The 21,540-nt window shown below is 45.2% G+C and overlaps 1 long non-coding RNA gene across 1 annotated transcript; it reads left to right on the top strand.

Annotated features, from left to right (window-relative positions):
* Positions 1–5,386: 5,386 nt before the first annotated feature.
* On the top strand, positions 5,387–17,883 carry LOC112620020. The gene is made up of 6 exons (XR_003118465.1): positions 5,387–5,474; positions 8,767–8,815; positions 9,663–9,732; positions 11,313–11,386; positions 16,758–16,886; positions 17,784–17,883. It is a non-coding gene; the product is annotated as an uncharacterized LOC112620020 (long non-coding RNA).
* Positions 17,884–21,540: the final 3,657 nt, after the last annotated feature.

Here is a 21,540-nt window from a genome sequence, read left to right as displayed (position 1 = left end):
CACACAGCCCCTTCATCCCACTGTCCCCATGTTGGTTATTAAGAGGCCTGCCCCCTTGTTTTTATTTCTTTGTTTGTTCGTTTGTTTTGTTTTTCTTTTCTGAGACGGAGTCTCACTCTGTTGCCCATGCTGGAGTGCAATGGCGCCATCTTGGCTCACTGCAACATCCGCCCCCCAGGTTCAAACGATTCTCCTGCGATTCTCCTACCTCAGCCTCCCTAGTAGCTGGGATTACAGGTACGCACCACCACGCCTGACTAATTTTATGTTTTTAGTAGAGATGGGGTTTCTCCATGTTGGTCAGGCAGGTCTCAAACTCCGGACCCCAAGTGATCCACCCACCTCGGCCTCCCAAAGTACTGGGATTGCAGGCATGAGCCACTGAGCCTGTGCCCCTTGGTTTTGATGTGGCTGTGCCACGCAAGTGTCTAGGTGGTTTATTTCCTGGCCTTGACCCTTAGCATCAGTGGAGAAAGGTCAAGCCCAAAACCACAGGAACCCTCATGGAATCAGTGATTTTCCAATTCAGACCGCACCTGCTTTATGGTATCAGTGACTTCCCACTTCACACCACACTTGTCCGCAGCTAATTTCTTATGAATGGCCCTGGACCTCCAGGAAGATACAGACCTCTAGTGACAAACCTTTTAGGACCTGGGAAGTCTTCTGGGAAAGCATCCTTTTTTTTTTTTTTTTTTAATTCTTGTGGATGAAGCTAGCAGATTCTTAGCACCTTACTTTTGCATATGAAAGGCCTGGTAATTACTACTTTCATCCTTAAAGCATGCAAGTGACATGCAAAATTAGCACTTGAGAAGATGCACTTTCAGACCTTGTTGTAAAGCAAAACTTATTATTTGAAGATAAATCAATTTCTGTTGCCTGTATTTGTGGTTTTCCCCCAGATGGCTAATTACCAAAGATAAATGTGTATAAACACAAGCCTTATTCCTCTCCATCCATCTTCCCTGCCTGCCTGTTTATCCAGAGGTTAATAATCGCAATCCTGTAGTGTATTGCCATAGTAATGGCTTTGATGGGCCCGGCGAGTTTGTGACCTTTTGTTACAAACAGAAGGACATGCATTTCAAGAAAGGAAGGTCATTTTAGAGATGAATGTGCAGATAACTAGCCTCTCTGAAACTGAGCCAATAGGAAAAAGAAAACAGAAAACAAAATAAAAAGAAGGGGGAGAGAAAAACCCACACACAACTACACAAAACAAACAGCATAAATGTCACGGAAATCGGTTCACAGCAAAATTAAATAAGGTTCCTGCAAGCATTAATTTTCATATTTCCTGTTTATGCACTGTTAAAATTATTCCCTGGCTTTGATTTATGAGGCAGTAAGGCCATGGACCATCATTCAGACACTAACCAAATTCAGTTAAGGACTGGAACATCCATTCAGATAGAACTGACTTCCTCTGTGGTCAAAAGGGCAAGTGGTAAGTGATGTGTTTCTGGAGAGAAGCTTAGGACATCTGTACAAGGACTGAGGTTTAGATTGCCTTCCTTCCCTTCCTTTCCTTTCTTTCCCTCCCTCCCTCTCTCCCTCCCTCCTTCCTTCCTTCCTTTCTTCCTTCCTTCCTTCCTTCCTATTCCCCTTCCTCCCTCTCTTCCTCCCTTCCTCCCTCCATCTTTCCTTTCATCTTTCTTTCTCTCCCTCTTCCCTCCCTCCATCTATCCTTCCTTTTTCCTTCCTTCTTTCCTTCCTTCCTTCCTTCCTTCTTTCCTTCCTTCCTTCCTATTCCTCTTCCTCCCTCTCTCCCTTCCTTCCTCCCTCCATTCTTCCTTTCCTCTTTCTTCCTCTCCCCCTTCCCTCCCTCCATTCATCCTTCCTTCCTCCCAATTTTTCCTTCCTTTCTTCATTTTTCCCTCCCTCCCTCCCACTCTCCCTCCCACTCTCCCTCCCTCCCTACCACTCTCCCTCCCTCCTTCTGTCCTTCTTTCCCTGCTAATTATAAAGTGATACATACTCAATAGAACAACAAACAACGCAAAGGAGTACAATCTGCCCCAATCTCCCACCCAACTTTTAGAGATAACCAGTGTTAAGAAATGACTAATTAAAGATAGAGCTCTGATATATCTAAGACATTGTTCTAAGCTGTTTACAAATACGAATTCATGTTATCCTCATAAAAGCCCCATGGAGGTGTCACTGTCCCTATTTTACAGGTGAGAAAATAGAAACTCAGAGAAGTTAAGTAACCCCTTCAAAATCACATAGGCAATAACAGAAAGAGGAGAGCATCAGACCCCTGTCTGCGGGCCTCCTGGGCTCTGTTCTGTGATGCTATACTGAATCTAAGGCCAGAACACCAGTGCACTTTCTAAACCTAAAGCTAGGCACTTTCTTGTGCTGGCAAAGTGTTGAAGGAACTGTAACTGACATTGAAGACAGTTTTCTGACCAGTGTGGTGCTGAAAACCCTGGATGGTGTCAAAGCAAAATTGTATCACACAGACTTAGACAAGAATGACTTTATTGGAGAATGTTGCAATAGGAGAGAGAGAGTGAGTCCAACTCTAAATACAGATGCCACTCATTAAGGGGCAAACGCATGCACTTTTAAACTGGTACGATTGTTTAGAGCTGAATAGTCATGTTGTAGATTATACGATGCCAAAGGAACCCAAGATCAGAATGCAGGGTGAGATTCTTGAAGAGAAACATCCAAAGCTTCCCCGCCTCTAAGTTCTGCTTTGCTTGTTAATTGCTCTCTTTATTATAGGGTGGTGCTTGTATGGTGACATGGGTACAAAATAGGAATAGATTTTTTCCCCCCCGTTGTCTATTGCTATGTAACCAACCATCCCAAAACTTAGTGGTTGAAACAATAACATTTATTTTGCTTACAAATCTATTATGTGTGCAGGGCTTAGAAGGAACAGCTTATTCCTTCTCTACTTGGAATCCCCCAGGGCGACTGAAAGTTTGGGGACTGGCATCAACCGAAGGTTCCCTCTCTTACCAGCTAATAGCTGATGATGGCTGTTAGAACTTACCTGGGTCTTATCTGGGCTGTTGGCTGAACACCTAGACCCTGGCCTCTACCTATGGCCCAGGCTTCCTCCAAACATGGTGGCTGGGCTTCAAAGATACGTTTTTCCTGAAAAGAGAAAAAGCCAGGTAGAAACTGTATAGTTTCTTGGAATCCAGCCTGGGAAGAAGCCGCATAGAGTCACCTCTGCTGCATTTTATTTTTTAGGCATACACAGCCTGTATTCAAGGGGAGGGATATTCCATTTGTGAGTATCCCTTTTGATGAGATGACTTTTTTTTTGAGACAGAGTTTCGCTCCTGTTGCCCAGGCTGGAGCTCTATGGCACGATCTCGGGTCACTGTAACCTCGGCTTCCCAGGTTCAAGCGATTCTCCTGCCTCAGCCTCCCAAGTAGCTGGGATTACAGGTACCCGCCACCACACCCAGCTAATTTTTGTATTTTTAGTAGAGACAGGGTTTTGCCATGTTGACCAGGCTGATCTTGAACTCCTGACCTCAGGTGATCCGCCTACCTCGGCCTCTCAAAGTGCTGGGATTACAGGCTTGAGCCACTCTGCTCGGCCGAGATGACTATTAAACACTTTGCAGACATATTTTAAAACTACCACAAACATGATCTGTAGAAATCTGTGAATGTTTCTTCTCTGATTTGGGCTGAAGATGATGCATTGTCTATTCCCAGGTTTCCAAAGGGCATCAGAGTCATAAGAATAATTCCTGAGGCCGGGCATGGTGGCTAACACCTGTAATCCCAGCACTTTGGGAGGCTAAGGCGGGCAGATCAAGAGGTTAAGAGTTCGAGACCAGGCTGGCCAACATAGTGAAGCCCCCGTGTCTACTACAAATATAAAAAATTAGCAGAACATGGTGGCGGGCACCTGTAATCCCAGCTACTCAGGAGACCGAGGCAGGAGAATTGCTTGAACCCAGGAGGTGGTAGTTGCAGTGAGCTGAGATCATGCCATTGCACTCCAACCTGGGTGACAATGCAAGACTCCATCTCAAAATAAATAAGTAGTAATAAAAAAGGAATGATACCTGAGTGCTGAGAGCAAGCTGGACTGGTCTTTGCCTACATTGGGTGACCCTGCATGATAGGGAGTTTCCAAGCATGAAGTGGGGAGCCCTGGTACCTCTGTGTTTATCTCTTGATACTGCCAAGCATGGGCACAGAGGGAAATTCAGCTCCTCCATCCCCTTCCCTGCTGGTCCTGAAAATGAGCCAAAGTCTCTTCTTGATTGAATGGCTTTGTAGTCAGTCACCACGAGAATCAGAGGAGACATAAGTAGCATGGGCTGAGTGCGGTGGCTCACACCTGTAATCCCAGCACTTTGGGAGGTGGAGGCAGGCAGATGGCTTGAGTCCAGGAGTTTGAGACCAAACTGAGTGACATAGTAAGACTCCATGTCTACAATCTTTTTTCTTTTCTTTCTTTTTTTTTAGATAGTGAGGTGTGGTGGCACACACCTGTAGTCCCAGCACTCTTGAGAGGCCAAGGTAGGAAGATCACTTGAGCCCAGGAGTTTGAGACCAACTCGGGTGACATAGCAAGATCCCATCTCTACAAAATGTTTTTTAAAATCTAACTGGGCATGGTGACATGCACCTGTAGTCCCAACTATTCAGAATGCTGAGATGGGAGGACTATTTGAACTCCAGAGTTCAAGGCTGCAATGAGCTATGATTACACCACCGCACTATACCCTGATGACAGAGCAAGACTCTGTCATTAAAAAAAAAAAAAAAAAAAGGCTGGGTGCGGTGGCTCACACCTATAATCCCAGCCATTTTGGGAGGCTGAGGTGGGCTGATCACCTGAGGTCAGGAGTTTGAGACCAGCCTTGCCAACATGGTGAAACCCTGTCTCTACTAAAAAAAATAAATAAATACAAAAATTAGCTGAGTTTGATGGTGGATGCCTGTAGTCGAACTACTTGGGAGGCTGAGGCAGGAGAATCGCTTGAACCCAGGAGGCGAAGGTTGCAGTGAGCTGAGATCACACCACTGCACTCTAGCCTGGTCGACAGAGCAAGACTCTGTCACATACACTCACAAAAAAAGAAAGAGTGAATGAAAAAAGCAAGAAAGCAAGAAAGAGAAGGAAGGAAGGAAGGAAGAGAGAGAGAGAGAAAGGAAAGAAAGAAAGAAAGAAAGAAAGAAAGAAAGAAAGAAAGAAAGAAAGAAAGAAAGAAAGAAAGAAAGAGAAAGAAAGAGACGGAAAGAAAGAAAGACGGAAAGAAAGAAAGAAAGATGGAAAGAAAGAAAGAAACACACACACATAGGGACAGACAATCCAGAGGCTCTAGAATTTTTGCATGCTGACTGAATAGTGAATTGTTGTTACTGATTCCCTTCTAGGTGGTGAAAGGTGACAGCTGCTCTGTGCAGTTACGATGCTGCAATGCCACTATAGTCTTCTCCCTCTGTAGTGATCCAATATTCTACTATATATCGGCAAAACTGTAAGTGCACATCTTATCTTTCTTAGAACATTCAAAGCATACCCCACCCAGGAAAGCAGGCCCGTACCCTCAGTACATTTTCTCACAAAGGTGCCCTACTCTCTGCCTGAAATTTCACTGCTAAAGCTCCATTTCCTTTGCCTTTAAGAACCTCTCGGTATTCAAGGGTCTCCTCTTAAAGAAGTGCTGGAATAGACTGGACATGGCTCATGCCTGTAATCACAGCACTTTCAGAGGCTGAGGCAGGCGGATCACTTGACTGCGGTCAGCAGTTCAAGACCAGCCTGGCCAACATGGTGAAATCCTGTCTCTACTAAAAATACAAAAATTAGCTGGACGTGGTGGCGTGTGCCTGTAATCCCAGCTACTTGGGAGACTGAGGCACAAGAATTGCATGAATATGGGAGGTGGAGGTTGCAGTGAGCTGAGATTGCACCATTGCACTCCAGCCTGGGCAACAGAGCAAGAATCCATCTCAAAAAACAAGCAAAAAACGAAACAAACAACAACAAAAAGAAGTGCTGGAATAGGGCCTATACCCTGGAGCCTGGGCACAGTGGCTCACACCTATCATCCCAGTGCTTTGGGAGGCCAAGGTGGGAGGATCATTTGAGGCCACGAGTTTGAGACCAGGCTGGGCAGCATAGCAAGATCCCATCTCTACAGAATAATATATATATATATATAAAATAGCCAAGCATGGTGGCACATGCCCGGAATGGGGCCCATCTTAAACCTTCAGCAGCTGAAAAAATTGGAGTTCAACCAGAAGAGGGCAAGGCCTGGGACCAAATGCACAATGAGCAGGTTGGAGGAACTGACCTTTGCAAAGCATTTTTTGTTTTTTTTTAGAGACAGGATCTTGCTCTGTCATCCAGAGTGGAGTGCAGTGGCCCTGTATTAGTCAGGGTTCTCTAAAGGGAGAGAACTAGTAGGACATATGTATATATGAAAGGGAATTTACTAAGAAGAATTGACTCACACGATCGCAAGGTAAAGTCCCACGACAGGTTGTTTGCAAATGGAGGATCAAGGAAGACAGTGGTGGATCAGTCCAAGTTCCAAAACCTCAGAAGTAGGGAAGCTGACAGCGCAGCCTTCAGTCTATGGCTGAAAAGCCCAAGAGTCCCTGGGAAATCACTGGTGTAAGTCCAAGAGTTCCAAAGCTGAAGAACTTGGAGTCTGATGTTCAAGAGCAGGAAGCATCCAGCATGGAAGAAAGGTGAAGGCCGGAAGACTCAGCGAGTCTGCCTTATTCTAGCTGTGATGGCAGTTGTTTAGATGGTGCCTACCCACATTGAGGGAGGGTCTGCCTCTCCCAGTCCACCGACTCCAATGTTACTCTCCTTTGGCAATCCCTCACAGACACACCCAGGAACAATACTTGGCATCCTTCAATGCAATCAAGTTGGCACTCAATATTCACCATCACAGGCCCGATCACAGCTCTCTCCAAAGTACCAGAGAGACCTGCCAGGGTGTTGGGGGCTCCCAGAGACCGGTGGTCCATAACACCCTTCTCTGCTTCTCTGTGACTCTCAGTACAAATGCAGAGGCAGTGGTTGGATCACGTTGCAGCTCTGGCCAGCTCTAACCCCTCAGGTGGGAAGCCTGAGATATCTTGGTTCTCATCTGTGAGTAAGGAGCATGCTCTCACCTGTTCTGCAGGGCTCACTATCCCAAAGTCTTGGTTTGTCCTGTGCAATTTTTGGGCAGGTAGGGTGGCTTTGAGCTCTTCTGTGGGATTTCAACTTCCCGTGTCTCCCAAACCCATGTACATCCTGCCTGGGCTGGAGCCTGGGTACCCACAGACCCACAGAGTTGCACTCTCTCCACGCCTAGCCAAGCATGTCACTCCCATCCCCACGGCTGGGTCTGATCCTCATTAGTGCCCTCTCAGACCTTAGTCCGGGCTCCAGTATCTCTTCTTGGAGCCAAAGTCATGACTTGCCTCTTGACTCCATTCAGCCCAGAGTTTTAACTCTTTACCCCCAACCACTGACTGGCTTCTGGTTTCCAATCTTTAATCCGAGCCTTTGCAACTTTTATTATTATTATTATTATTATTATTATTATTATTATTGTTATTTGAGATAGAGTTTCACTCTTTTTGCCCAGGCTGGAGTGCAATGGCGTGATCTCAGTTCACTGCAGCCTCCGCCTCACAGGTTCAAGTAATTCTCCTGCCTCAGTCTCCTGAGTAGCTGGGATTACAGGCACGTATCACCACGCCTGGCTAATTTTTATATTTTTAGTAGAGACGAGGTTTCACCATGTTGGCCAGGCTGGTCTCGAACTCCTGACCTCAGGTAATCCGCCCTCCTCGGCCTCCCAAAGTGCTGGGATTATAGGCACGAGCCACTGCACCCAGCCAGCAACTTTTATTACTGTTAATGCCTTAAAACTCATCTGTCAGCCTCCACTCACCAGGTCAATGCCCCTTGGATATACATACAAGCAGAATCATATCTGAATTCATCTCTATGTCTCAGTTTACTCATCTGAAAAATGAAGAAATGATAGTATCTATCTTATAGGATTGTCATGGGGAATAAATGACTTCATGCTTGCAAAGTACTTATTTTGTTGCTGTTGAGATAAGGTCTCACTTTGTCACCCAGGCTGGAGTGCTGTGGTGTAATCATAGCTCACTTCAGCCTTGAACTCCTGGCCTCAAGCCATCCTCCCACCTCAGACTCCTGAGTACCTAAGACCAGAGGCATGCATCACCACACCTGGCTAATTTTTAAAAAATCATTTTGTAGAGATGGGGTTTTGCTTTGCTGCCCAGGCTGGTCTCAAATTCCTGTCCTCAAGCGAACCTCCCACCTCAGCCTCCCAAAGTGCTGGGATTACAGTTGTGAGCCACTTTGCCCAGCCTGCAGGGTACTAAATACAGTATCTGATGTATAGAAAATGCTTGATGGCCAGGCGTGGTGGCTCATACCTGTAATCCCAGCACTTTGGGAGGCTGAGGCAGGGGGATCACCTGAGGTCAAGAGTTTGAGACCAGCCTGACTAACATAGTGAAACCCCATCTCTACTAAAAATACAAAAATTAGCCGAGTGTAGTGGCGGGCACCTGTAGTCCCAGCTACTTGGGAGGCTGAAGCAGGAGAATCGCTTGAACCTGGGAGGTGGAGGTTGCAGTGAGCCAAGATGGCGCCATTGCACTCTAGCCTGGGCAACAGAGCACCAGAGCGAGACTCCGTCTAAAAAAAAAAAAAAGAAAGTGCTTGATAATGTTAGATATTATGATTACTACAATGATTGGTGATATTGCTCTCTCCAGATTCCAGCCCGGCCCTTTCAACACTCCCGAATCTAAGACAACGGTCAAAGTGAATTTCCCATTTGTTCCCAGCTGCTCTCCCTCTAGAGTTCCTTTCTTTCCTCCCTGGGTTTGCATCATTGGTGGGTGCCTGCAGGTCTCCAGGCTGTGCTGACTCAGATTTCAAATGGGGCCCGGGGCGCAGTGGCTCATGCCTGTTTCAGTGCTTTGGTAGGCTGAGGTGGGCGGATCACTTGGGGTCAGGAATTCGAGACCAGCCTGACCAACATGGTGAAACCCCGTCTCTACTAAAAGTATAAAAATTAGCCGGGCATGGTGGCGGGTGCCTGTAATCCCAGCTACATGGGAAGCTGAGACAGGAGAATTGCTTGAACCTGGGAGGCAGAGGTTGCAGTGAGCCGAGGTTGTGCCACTGCACTCCAGTCTGGGTGACAGAATGAGACTCTATCTCAACAACAACAACAAAAAAATATTTCAAATGGACAGAGGCCCGGTGTCCCCATGACACCACCCACTGTCTCCTCCCTAGTCTAGAGGAGCTGGGGATGCTTTGGGATCTCTTGGAAGGGCAGTCCTGAGCTCATGTGAGGATGATATACTAGGTGGGATGGTGGAAGTGACATTACAAACGAGGGAAATTAACGGTTCCAACCATAGCCGGAGTCTAAAGGTGGAGATGACAGGCAGTCCTATGAATATATGGTCCTGACCACAGGCCAGCCAGAAATCAACATCGGCTGGAAAATTGAGCTGTGATTATTACAAAGAGTCAGAATGATGGCTTCAGTCATGATGCTTCGGGAGTTTCATAAAGAGCAGCCCAAACAACGTCGACATTAAGTATTTCGAGAGAGAAGGATGGTTTGTAAAGCAGCGTCTTCTTATTCCCTGAAAAGCTACTATGAAGACGTCAGGCGTATGGAAATAACAGATGGGAAAGGCGAGAGGAGATCATTACTCTGAACTGTAAGTGCCACTATTGACAAGCGCAACCCACATCGCTGAGCAAATAGATGTGCCTGAGGGTGGGAGGGAGATACATGAAGAAAAGGAAGCATAAGTCAGATATTTCCAAACATTGGGGGGTGAAGAGAAATTGCATTAGGATGCTAGCGTTCTTCAAAGTTAAAAAAAAAAAACGATTTGAGCTGGAATGTGTGCAAGGAAGATCCCCTCAGCAATTAATTAATAGGCTAATTTATTTTTCATTTCTATATGACATAGTTGTTCTCAGTGTTGGGGGATCACTCTGAAAATCTGATGAAAATGGTGTCTTCTTTTTCTTTGTTGTTATTATTGTTATTTTTTGAGACAGAGTCTCACTCTGTTGCCCAGACTGGAGTGCAGTGACACGGTCTCGGCTCACTGCAACCCCCATCTCCCAGGTTCAAGTGATTCTTCTGCCTCAGCCTCCCTAGTAGCTGGGATTACAGGCGGATACCACCACTCCTCAGCTAGTTTTTGTATTTTTAGTAAAGACAATGTTTCACCATGTTGGCCAGGCTGGTCTCGAACTCCTGACCTCAGGTGATCCACCGGCCTTGGCCTCCCAAAAGGCTGGGATTAAAGGTGTGAGCCACCGTGCCTGGTTGGTATTCCTTTTCTAAAAAATGTCTTTATGAATACACAATCAATTTTTTGTTTGCTTGTTTTTATTTTAGGTTCAAACACGTGCAGGCTTGTTACAAGAGTATGCTGCAAATTGCTGAGGTTTGGGTTTCTATCAAGCCCATCACCCAAATAGTGAACATAGTACGCAATAGGTAGGTTTTCAGCCCTAGCCACTCTCCTTCTTTCTGTCTTTTTGGAGACCACTGCCACCTCCCCAGAGCCACCCCATGTTGACCATTGGATGCATTGTACGCAGGCTGTTTTGGGAAGGGAGCGTGGCTTTGAATAAGGCAGTTCTCTTCAGCTGAGGGCAAGTTCTGGAGATGGAGCAACTGAAGGAATGGGTGACTCTGTCCAGGAGCTGAAGATCTGGGTAGCACATGACAGTGGCCACTACACCATGGAGCCCTGCTTTAAAGAAGCCACTTGTGTCTCTTGTGCTCTATGGAACATGCTTTGGGAATGCTGCCTCTAAGACTGTGGTTTAGAGATAAGCAATCTCTAATTGGAAGCTATGGGTCTTATTGTATTTATCCATCCAGAGCATCTAATATAGCAAACTGTGATACTACATGAACCTACCTAGTTTAGGCACTTTGGGCAAGTGTAGGCACAATTTAGGCACAATCTCTGTGAGGCAAGCTTAGAACATCTGCATATAGTATCTAGAAATAAATGGTGTAGAGTGTCTTACAGTGTAATGCAGACTTAAGCTAGTTAGTGGCAGAACTGAGACTTGGAGAGATGCCTGGCTCTCAGATCAGTTTTGTTCCATTGCACCTACAAGCCCTTCGTTCCGGAGACAGAGATGTGAAGAAATTATACTCAGGAATCCCTTCACCAAAAGGGCAGCCAACCTGATGATTTGGAAATTCTATTTTGAGACCAGTTAAAAGAGAGAAATTTCAGTTCATTTCTCATTTGTCATTCACCAGGTCTGGGATGTCCCTGGGCAATGCTAAGCTAACATTTAGCGGCGTCTACAAGATGACACACAATATGTTGAAAGGTAGGCATTAAAGACCTTTGATGGCATTGGAAGAGGGTAATAACAGCCTCCCAAGAGTGATAAGAGCAGGAACAAATGTGAACTGAAGATCAAACATCAGCCAGCTACATAAGACAAGATTGAAATGGGACGCCAGGCAGCCTCCGGGGGAAAGAGGCGATACGCGGGATCAGTGCTCTGAAACAGGAACATGACTGATCTCCAAAATAAACAGATGGACAGATCACAGCCTAATTTAGATACTACCTTGAGGTGACTGCCACTGAGGTTTTGATTTTTCTTCTATAAGTAGTTCACAGCTTTGCCAGAATATAAATAGACTACATTGAGGCAAAACTTGAAGGAATCTAAAAGAGGGTATAGCCCCATGTCTTTATTTTCTTTATCAGCAAACTGAAGTCCAGAATAGTTTACTGATTTGCCTAAGGTGACACAACAAGTTAGTAACAACACGAGAAGAGAAATCAGGTCTTTTTTAAAAAAAAATTTTTCACAAAATTATTCATTTATAGACATTGAACATTTCAAGTGGTGGTCCCTGGGTTTAAACCCAGTAGACTGTGGAGTTGACTGGGCCACAGTGCATGATTTCAGTAAGTTCTCAATCAACTGAGCAAAGAGATCCATCAACAAATAATAAGAGGACAGGCCGGGCACGGTGGCTCATGCCTGTAATCCCAGCACTCTGGAAGGCCAAGGCAGGTGGATCACCTGAGGTCAGGAGTTCGAGACCAGCCTGGCCAATGTGGTGAAACCATGCCTCCACTAAAAACACAAAATCAGCCAGGTGTGGTGGTGCGCACCTGCAATCCCAGCTACCCCAGAGGCTGAGGCAGGAGAATCACTTGAACCCAGGAGTGGAGGTTGCAGTGAGCTGAGACTGTGCCACTGTGCTCCAGCCTGGGCAACAAAGTGAGATTCCATCTCAAATAATAAATAAATAAATAATAAGAGGACAGACTACAGCATTTTCACAATGCTAAGTGATATGATATATACAAAGTACTGAAAGCCTCTGACTAATCCTGAGGTGCTTAGAAAATTGGTAAAAGTGGCTGGACATGGTGGCTCACGCCTCTAATCCCAGCACTTTGGGAGGGCGAGGGGGGCAGATCACGAGGTCAGGAGATCGAGACCATCCTGGCTAACACAGTGAAACCCCATTTCTACTAAAAATACAAAAATTGGCCAGGCAGGGTGGCATGTGCCTGTAAGCCCACCTCCTTGGGAGGCTGAGGCAGGGGAATCATTTGAACCCAGGAGGTGGAGGTTACAGTGAGCTGAGATCATGCCACTGCACTCCAGTCTTGGCAACAGAGCGAGACTCTGTCTCAAAAAAAAAAAAAAAAAGAAAGAAAAGAAAATCGGTAGAAATGCTGTGCTTGTATGATAGTCCTGATTTGCACCAGACCATTCTGGAAAGAGAGTTAGTGTCTTTAATTTTCAGCCTCAACTCTGTCAATGTCCAGAATCAGTTCTGAATAGGCAAGAGGGTGTGTTAACTGTTTTAGGTTCAAAGCACTTAGGGTCTGGATTGCCTCTGTCAGCACCAGGTCCAGTGCTCTGCATGCCTGGCCACCCAGTATAGCCAAATAGCTCAGTATACAGAAATAAATTTGGCCAGATGCGGTGGCACATGCTTGTAATCCCAGCACTTCGGGGGTCTGAGGCGGGAGGATCACTTGAGCTCAAGAGTTCGAGACCAACCTGGGCAGCCTAGTGAAACCCCATCTCTAGAAAAAGTACAAAAATTAGCTAGGCATGGTGGTGCATGCCAGTTGTCACAGCTACTTGGGAGGCTGAGGTGGGAGGATTGCTTGAGCCTGGGAGGTCAAGGCTTCAATGAGCTGTTATGGTGCCACTGCACTCCAGCCTGGGTGACAGAGTGAGACCCTGTCTCAAAATAAAATGCAATAAAATAAAAAATTTTAAAAAATGGATTAGAAGAAGAGAGGGGAGCCTCACAGTACCCTTTGCAGGAAGTACCTCCAGGTCTCTGTCTTTATACCTCTGCTCTCTCTCCCCCTGAGTTTCAGAATATGATATGGGCATCTCTTAGAGTATCTGTCTCATGATCCTGTTATCTTTGCCTTGATTTTTCTTTTTGTGTGTGTGGCTTATTTGTGATCATTCATATGTTCCAGTCAAGTCAGCTATAACTTCTAGGATTATGTGACCATGGAGCTCTGGTGTCTACAGCTGTTTGGGCTATGTATAGGTTCTCTGATTCTTCAGAAAGAGAAGTTAAATTCATTCGGCACAAATTAGATCAGCTCCCCACCCCTCTTCCCAACAACTGTGGTCAGGGCAGTAGTCAACTACTATAGTTAAAAGTCCATAGGCTATCTCTGCCATCAGTGACTGTGAGAGGCATTAGTCCTGGAGTGTCAACAGCTTGAGCAGGTGTCCTAAACGTGTCTAATGATCATCAACTCCCAAACATGCCTTCTTCTCTGTCATTCAGGTTTGGGGAGATTCAGCCTCAGTTCTTCCATTTCCTTCCCTCCCTTCCTTCCTTCCTTCCTTCCTTCCTTCCTTCCTTCCTTCCTTCCTTCCTTCCTTCTTTCCTTCCTTCTTTCCTTCCTTCCTTCCTTCCTTCCTTCCTTCCTTCCTTCTTTCCTTCCTTCCTTCCTTCCTTATTTCCTTCCTTCCTTCCTTCTTTCCTTCCTTCTTTCCTTCCTTCCTTCCTTCCTTCCTTCCTTCCTTCTTTCCTTCCTTCCTTCCTTCCTTCTTTCCTTCCTTCCTTCTTTCCTTCCTTCCCTTCCCTTCCCTCCTTTCTTCCTTCTTTCTTTCCTTCCTTTCTTCCTTCTTTCTTTCTTTTTTTCTATTTTTTTTTGAGATGGAGTCTCACCCTGTCACCCAAGCTGGAGTCGGTGGAATGATCTCCGTTCACTGCAACCTCCACTTCCTGGGTTCAAGCAATTCTCGTGCTTCAGCCTCCTGAGTAGCTGGGATTACAGGTGTCTTTCTTTCTCTCTCTCTTTCTTTCTCCCTTCCTTCCTTCCTTCCTTCCTTCCTTCCTTTCTTCCTTCCTTCCTTCTTTCTCTCATTCCTTCCTCCCTCCCTCCCTCCCTCCCTTCCTCCTTCCCTCCCTCCCTCCCTTCCTTCCTTCCTTCCTTCCTTCCTTCCTTCCTTCCTTCCTTCCTTCCTTCCTTCCTTCCTTCCTTTTCTTTCTTTCTTTTTTCTATGTTTTATTTTTTTTTGGGACAGAGTCTCACTCTGTCACCCAGGTTGGAGTCAGTAGCATTATCTTGGCTCACTGCAATCTCCGCTTCTCGGGTTCAAGCGATTGTCGTGCCTCGGCATCCTGAGTAGCTGGGATTACAGGTGCCTGGCACCATTCCTGGCTCATTTGTGTATTTTTAGTAGAGACGGGATCTTGCCACGTTGGCCAAGCTGGTCTTGAACACCTGACCTCAAGTGATCCACCCACCTTGGCCGGAGATTACAGGCATGAGCCACTGTGCCCAACAGTTTTCCCATTTTCAACTAAGCTCTCTACCACAGTGATGTTAAGCTTCGTTGATTATCCAGTATAATACTGCTCTGGCTGCCTTAGCAAAATATTACAGACTAGGTGGCTGCAATGACAGACATTCATTTTATCAGTTATGGAGGCGGAAAGTCTCAGATCAAGGTGCCAGCAGGTTTGGTTTCTAGTGAGGGCTCTCTTGCTGGCTTGTAAACAGCTGCCTTCTGACTGTGGCCTTCCCTCTGTGTGCCTGTTCTACTGGCGTCTCCTCTGCTTTGAAGGGCACTATGCCTCTTGGTTAGGGCCACACCCTTGTGACCTCATTTATTTTTAATTACCTCCTGTAAAGTCCTATTTCCAAATACAGTCACGCCGGGGGTTAGGGCTTCCAAACATGAATTCTAGGGGGATGTGGTTCAGTTCATAGCACACAGCAATCATCTTTGATTGCTCCCAAAAGCAGGAGTTCCTTGGCTGGGGTCTTACCTCATTGTCCTGGGCAAGTTGCTGCTAATGGGGTCACAACAGCCATGTGACAGCTTTGGTCAATACTAAAATAGGCAAAAAAGAAATTTAATTAGGATAGGCAAAAACATTAATTAGGCAAAAAATGTTAGGATGGTAGCTGTCTTTTGGAGGGAGGGACCGGAAGAGTGATGAGGCTTCTGAGAAGCTATTTTTTGATCTGAGTGCTGGTTGCATGGCTGTGTTCAGTTTGTGCAAATTCATCAACCTGTATAATTATGACATGTGTCTTCTGTGTGAGTGTTGGTTCTAGTCACCCAGTGATGGATAAGAAATCACTGCAAAACTTGGTGGCTTAAAGCAACATTAACTTTTCTCATGAATCTGCAATTTGGGCAGAGCTTGGCAGGGATAACTTGTGTCCACTACTTTCATCATCAGCTGGGGCAGCTGGAAGGCTGGGGACTAAGATTATGTGGTGCTTTCTCACTTCCACGTCTTCCAACTGATGCTGGCTAAAATGGAATTGAAATGGTGCTAGCTTTGGGTGAAACCTTAGTTGGGGCTTTTGCCTGGAACACCTACATGGGGCTTCCTCATGTGGTCTGGGCTTCCCCACAACATGGCGACAGGGTTTTAAAGATGAGCATGGAGAGTCATATTTTCTTTTATGACCTTGTCTCCAAAGTGTATAGTGTCACTAGACCTGAATTTTGTTCATCAAGACAGCCACAAACGCCCATTCAATTTCAAAGTGAGGAAAAAATTTACTCTATCTCTGGCTAGGGAATGGCAAAATTCTGAAAGATTACTGGGGACCAGATATATTGCTGTGGCAAATTTTGAAAAAAAAAAAAACAAAAACATCCTGCTGTAATGCTGTACTTTAATAAGAAGTTTAAAATTTTAGGTACAATAAAATTGCAGAAAAATGTAGCAGATTGTTTGGAAGAAACAAGTGGAGACAAATGACAAACCAGGCCAAAATCAAAAAGTCTAAAGTCATATCACATCTCTTTATCCACTCTTGATCTTCTAAAAGCCTCTAACATTGTAAAAATCTTTGACATGTAACCATCTTACGTGGAGTAAAATAGTAAACAAAAAGCCCTCAGCAACTCACATTGTGGCAGTAGGCAGGTTATTACATGGGGCTGGTTGAGACTTGTGTATTTTTTTTCCAGTCATTTGTAATCATAGTGGAAAAAAGGATCATTATCTACGAAATAAGAGGCTGTGGTGTCCAGGAAATGGAGCGTGAAAATGATTTTGCTGTGATGTAGAGATTAGGCAGAACAACCCATGTGAATTAGCAAATGGCAGGCAAATACAGTACACTCAAGTGTAACTTCAGTGCAATTTCAAAGGATTTCAAAGAACTAGAAATTCTCCAAAGCAATATTAAATACTGATTTTTTTTTTTTTTAAATTCAGAATGGAGCGGTAATTCCCTTGGAAGGATGTGAAAAGCTTTCCAATCTCAAGGTGATATCAGAGCTCATTCCCATTGAAACACTTGGATGCTCTTTCTCCAGCTATCATGCTCTCTTTTTTCCACTCAAGGTGATGCCTAAACGTACTTGTGTCCACCTTTACCCCATGACATCATCCAAAAGCCAATCCATCCAGCTGTGCGTTCAGGCTTAAAACTGATGATGCTCCATCTCTGTTTTCAGAAACTTTCTTGGCTCCTTCTTGCTCAATTTCCGGCTTATTCTGGGCTCCAGGCATGCATCATTGCACCTTCTGACTCTCTCCATTTTGTTATGCATGATCTGCCCTACTCCACCCTTTGAACTTGGGGCCAGACTTAGTTCTTCCATTTTGTGTCCTGAGAAATGGATTTCTTTCTCTTTTCTTTTTTTCTTTTCTTTTTTTTTTTTTAGATGGAGTCTTGGTCTATCACCAGGCTGCAGTACAGTGACACAATCTCCACTCACTGCAACCTCTGCCACCCGCGTTCAAGTGATTCTCCTGCCTCAGCCTACCAAGTAGCTGAGACTACAGGTGCCCACCACTGTGCCCAGCTAATTTTTGTAATTTAGTAACGACAAGGTTTCACCATGTTGGTCAGGACGGTCTCAGTCTCTTGACCTTGTGATCTGCCCGCCTTGGCCTCCCAAAGTGCTGGGATTACAGGTGTGAGCCACTGCGCCTGGCCAACAAATGGATTTCTTTTGCCCCAGGAGTTTGTATCCCTGGCCACTTTAAATAATTCTATCTACACGAGAGCTGGTACTTGGATCCCATCCTTAACATTCGTCTGACAGGTCTACAACCCTAATACGAGACAGCAGGACCATCTGGGGTTACAACTTGCTCAGACTGGTTATGAATAGGGTGTGCCTTCTGGCTCAAACAGTGTGGAAGCCACTCAGGATAACCACACTGCTGACATCTTCATAGGTACCTCATCATAACAACATTTTAAGATTGAAATAGAATTTTAATGATTTTCAGAAAAGACGAGAATGCAGATTCCCGCAGACACTGCAAGCCCCCTCAAGCTTAGGCAGTGGCCCTAACTCAGATCTCTCTTCCCTCTAGATCAACACAACTGGTAAGTCAGGTCTCAGCTCATATAACACATTCACTTCAACATCCCTAGGGCACGGTTTCTGGGTTCTCAGCTAATATTTGTTAAATGAATGAAAAACCGTCTGTGTATCTCTTTTTTTATTAAGCGATTCAGACCCCAAAATTATATACCCTCAGAAAAAAAGTTAAGTGTTGCCAAAATGGATTTATATTTGCACTGTATTTTTCATTCCAGTGGCAGCTCACAGTACCATTTGGTGCTGTAAGCATGAATGAAAATTGTGCAGGGCTTCTCACGGGCAGAATAATAAGTCACATCAGCTTTCCATCCAGACTGTATCCATCTGGGTCCTTCATCCTCATCTCCCAATAGCATGTACTCTTCTTACTCTGAAAAAGATGACAGCTATATTTGTGGTTCAGTTCAGTGAATTAGAGATAATTTCCCCTTTCTCTACACCAGCTGTTTTCTTAAGATCAAGAGGGTGGTAAATTCTCATTGTGTTCTCTTCTCAGCACAAGAGCACCCAACCTCAGGAATAGTCTCTTCTGCTTAAGAAGAGCAATCATTTGCCACTTGACTTTTCACTTCCTTCTGTTAGAGGGGGTCAGTATTTTTTAACCAACTGTGTGTCAATTGCTTCCCTGTCAGCATTTCATCATTACTAGGTTGACCTCTCTTAAGAACCTTTCTACTTCAAAAACATAGAGATGTATTAGAGAACGGGGTTAAGAAAGGCCATCGGAGGGATATATAATAAGGCATCATTAATGAATGCCAGTTAAAAATCTAACACACATTTTTATCTTTGAGTTCTTGGGGAAACTTTGAGAAGATACATTTGAATAAACAGCCCAAAGCCCTTGGAAAGGAGCACACATTAATTAATTCCTTAGACATTTATTGTGACCCTATGAAGGGTAAGACCCTGTCTTGCTCCTGTCTTGCTCAGCAGTGGAGGGTTCATAATGGCACTTGCCTGGTTGGAGAGAGGCTTAAGCAGATGACAAGGAGGAAGTGCCTGGTGCAGGATAAGGGCTCAGGAATAGTCCAGGTTGTCCCCACTTGGAGCTGCAGGTAGATTCCAATCTCGCAAAGTGGCAAAACAAAGCAAAACGACAACAAACATTTTGTCCTAAGAAAAACACATTTTGCCTTAAGACAAAATATGGAAAATGCCATATGTCTTTTGTCTAAGGTCAAACCTTGCCTTATGGGAGGGCAAAGGTAAGGGAGGTTGTACTAATCTGTTCTCACACTGCTAATAAAGACACACCTGAGACTGGGTAATTTATAAAGGAAAGAGGCTTAATGGACTCACAGTTCCACATGTCTGGGAAGGCCTCACCATCATGGCAGAAGACGAACAAAGAGCAAAGGTGCTTCTTACATGGTGGCGGGCGAGAGTGCATGTGCAGGGGAACTCCCCTTTATAAAACCATCAGATCTCATCAGACTTATTCACTATCATGAGAACAGCACAGGAACGATCCGCCCCCATGATTCAATTACGTCCCACTGGGTCCCTCCCAAGACATGTGGGAATTATGGGAGCTACAATTCAAGGTGAGATTTGGTTGGGGACACAGCCAAACCATATCACAGGTTACCTGTGCATCAGAGATTCTCCTCATGGCCAAGGTTATATTTCTTCTAGGTGTTGAAGAAAAGGTAAAATTTCCATATCTGTGGATGTGAGTAGGATGTTCTAGACTATAAACATAAAGTAGGGGTTTCAACCAGAGCCAACTGATATTTTACACTGCCTGGGTATGTCAGGGAAGGTGGAAGTCAATGCATTCCAAGGACTGAGGCGTTCCTGGGTGGCCTTTTATCTTAAGAGGTGAAAGAATGAGACATGGTGAGCCCTAACCATCCAATTGGAGTCATGGTGAGATCACAACTGCCTACCTAGAAAGATTGGTCTGCAGGATCTATAAGAGCTATTGAGGGGAGAGACTGAGAGTTGGGAAGGTGTAAGGAGGACATTGAGAAAGTTCAGGTCAGGAGTCATTACATCTTCTACTAGGGCTGTAGGCACGGAACTTGGAGGGGTGAAATAGTGGCTGTAGAACTTGCATGTAGGAGGCACTTGGGGCTGGCAGTTGGCTTGGAGGGATGCCTAGAAGACTTGGCTTGAAATGGGTGTGCGGAGCCACATCAGGACTCTTAGACTACATCTTGGTTATTTACAGAAGCTGTGTATGTGTATGGCGGGAAGTGCTCATGGAGAGATAATGAGGGTAGAGTAAATCATCCCCAAGATACACTTTTAGCACTTTTACTAGAAAAGAGGGTGGAGATGAGTTTAAAATCAAAATCATTATCACCTTCAATGTCTTAATTAGCTTTCTGACTTCTCTTTCTTCCCTTGTAAAACGAGAAGAATTGAATGGATTTTATGCAATGTTACTTTAAACATTATGAATCCACGGATTTCATACTTGTACCCCTTGAGAGTCTGTCAACTCTGTGGTTTGATTGGTAAGAATAGATCTTGCCAATTTCTGTGGTTTGCATGGTTGCTACCAGAGGTTTCAGGAAGCCAGGGGACGGTTGTTGCTGTAGCTTTGAGGTGGTTTTTCTTTTCTTTTCTTTTCTTTTTTTTTTTGAGAGGGAGTCTTGCTCTGTCACCCAGGCTGGAGTGCAGTGGCGTGATCTCTGCTCACTGCAAGCTCTGCCTCCCGGGATCACACCATTCTCCTGCCTCAGCCTCCCAAGTAGCTGGGGACTACAGGCACCCACCACCATGCCTGGCTAATTTTTTTGTATTTTTAGTAGAAATGGGGTTTCACTGTGTTAGCCAGGATGGTCTCGGTCTCCTGACCTTGTGATCTGCCCGCCTTGGCCTCCCAAAGTGCTGGGATTACAGGCGTGAACCACCATGCCCGGCCTCTTTCCTTTCCTTTTCTTTTCTTTTCTTTTCAGATGGAGTCTCACTCTCTTGCCCAGGACGGAGTGCAGTGGTGTGACCTCGGCTCACTGCAACCTCCGCCTCCCGGATTCAAGCAATTCTCCTGCCTCGGCCTCCCGAATAGCTGGGACTACCGGTGCGTGCCACCAAGCCCAGCTAATTTTTTATGTTTTTAGTAGAGATGGGGTTTCACCATGTTAGCCAGGATGATCTTGATCTCCTGACCTCGTGATCCACCTGCCTCGGTCTCCCAAAGTGCTGGGATTACAGACGTGAGCACCCCACCTGGCCTCTTTGAGGTAGATTTTCTAAGCATAACTTGCTGGGCTGTGCTTCCATAACCTCTATTTACCCAGAATTTCTTCTGTTTCCCTAAAATTCCTGGTGTCTCTGTGGAATACATAGTCTGTTTTATATTCCAAATTAAATTATAATCCGCTATGGTTTGAATATTTTTCCTTTCCAAAACTCATGTGAAATGGAGACATTTAATCCCAGTGTGGCAGTATTGAGGGAAGGGGGGCCTTTAAGAGATGATTAAATCATGAGGGTTCTGCCCTTATGAACAGATCAATCAATTATTGGATTAATGGTTTAATGGGTCAATAGATTAATGGGTTATCACGGGAGAGGAACTGATGGCTTTATAAGAAGAGGAGGAAGGGAGACCTGAGCTAGGATGTTTGCACACTAAGCCCCCTCTCTACATGCCCTGTGATGCCTTGGGACTCTGCAGAGTCCCCACTGTCAACAAGGCACTCGCC

The sequence above is a fragment of the Theropithecus gelada genome, chromosome 3, assembly GCF_003255815.1.
Source record: "Theropithecus gelada isolate Dixy chromosome 3, Tgel_1.0, whole genome shotgun sequence".
Lineage (NCBI taxonomy): Eukaryota > Metazoa > Chordata > Mammalia > Primates > Cercopithecidae > Theropithecus > Theropithecus gelada.
Note: the sequence above shows the minus strand (reverse complement) of the source record. Positions and strands in the feature narration are given on the sequence as shown.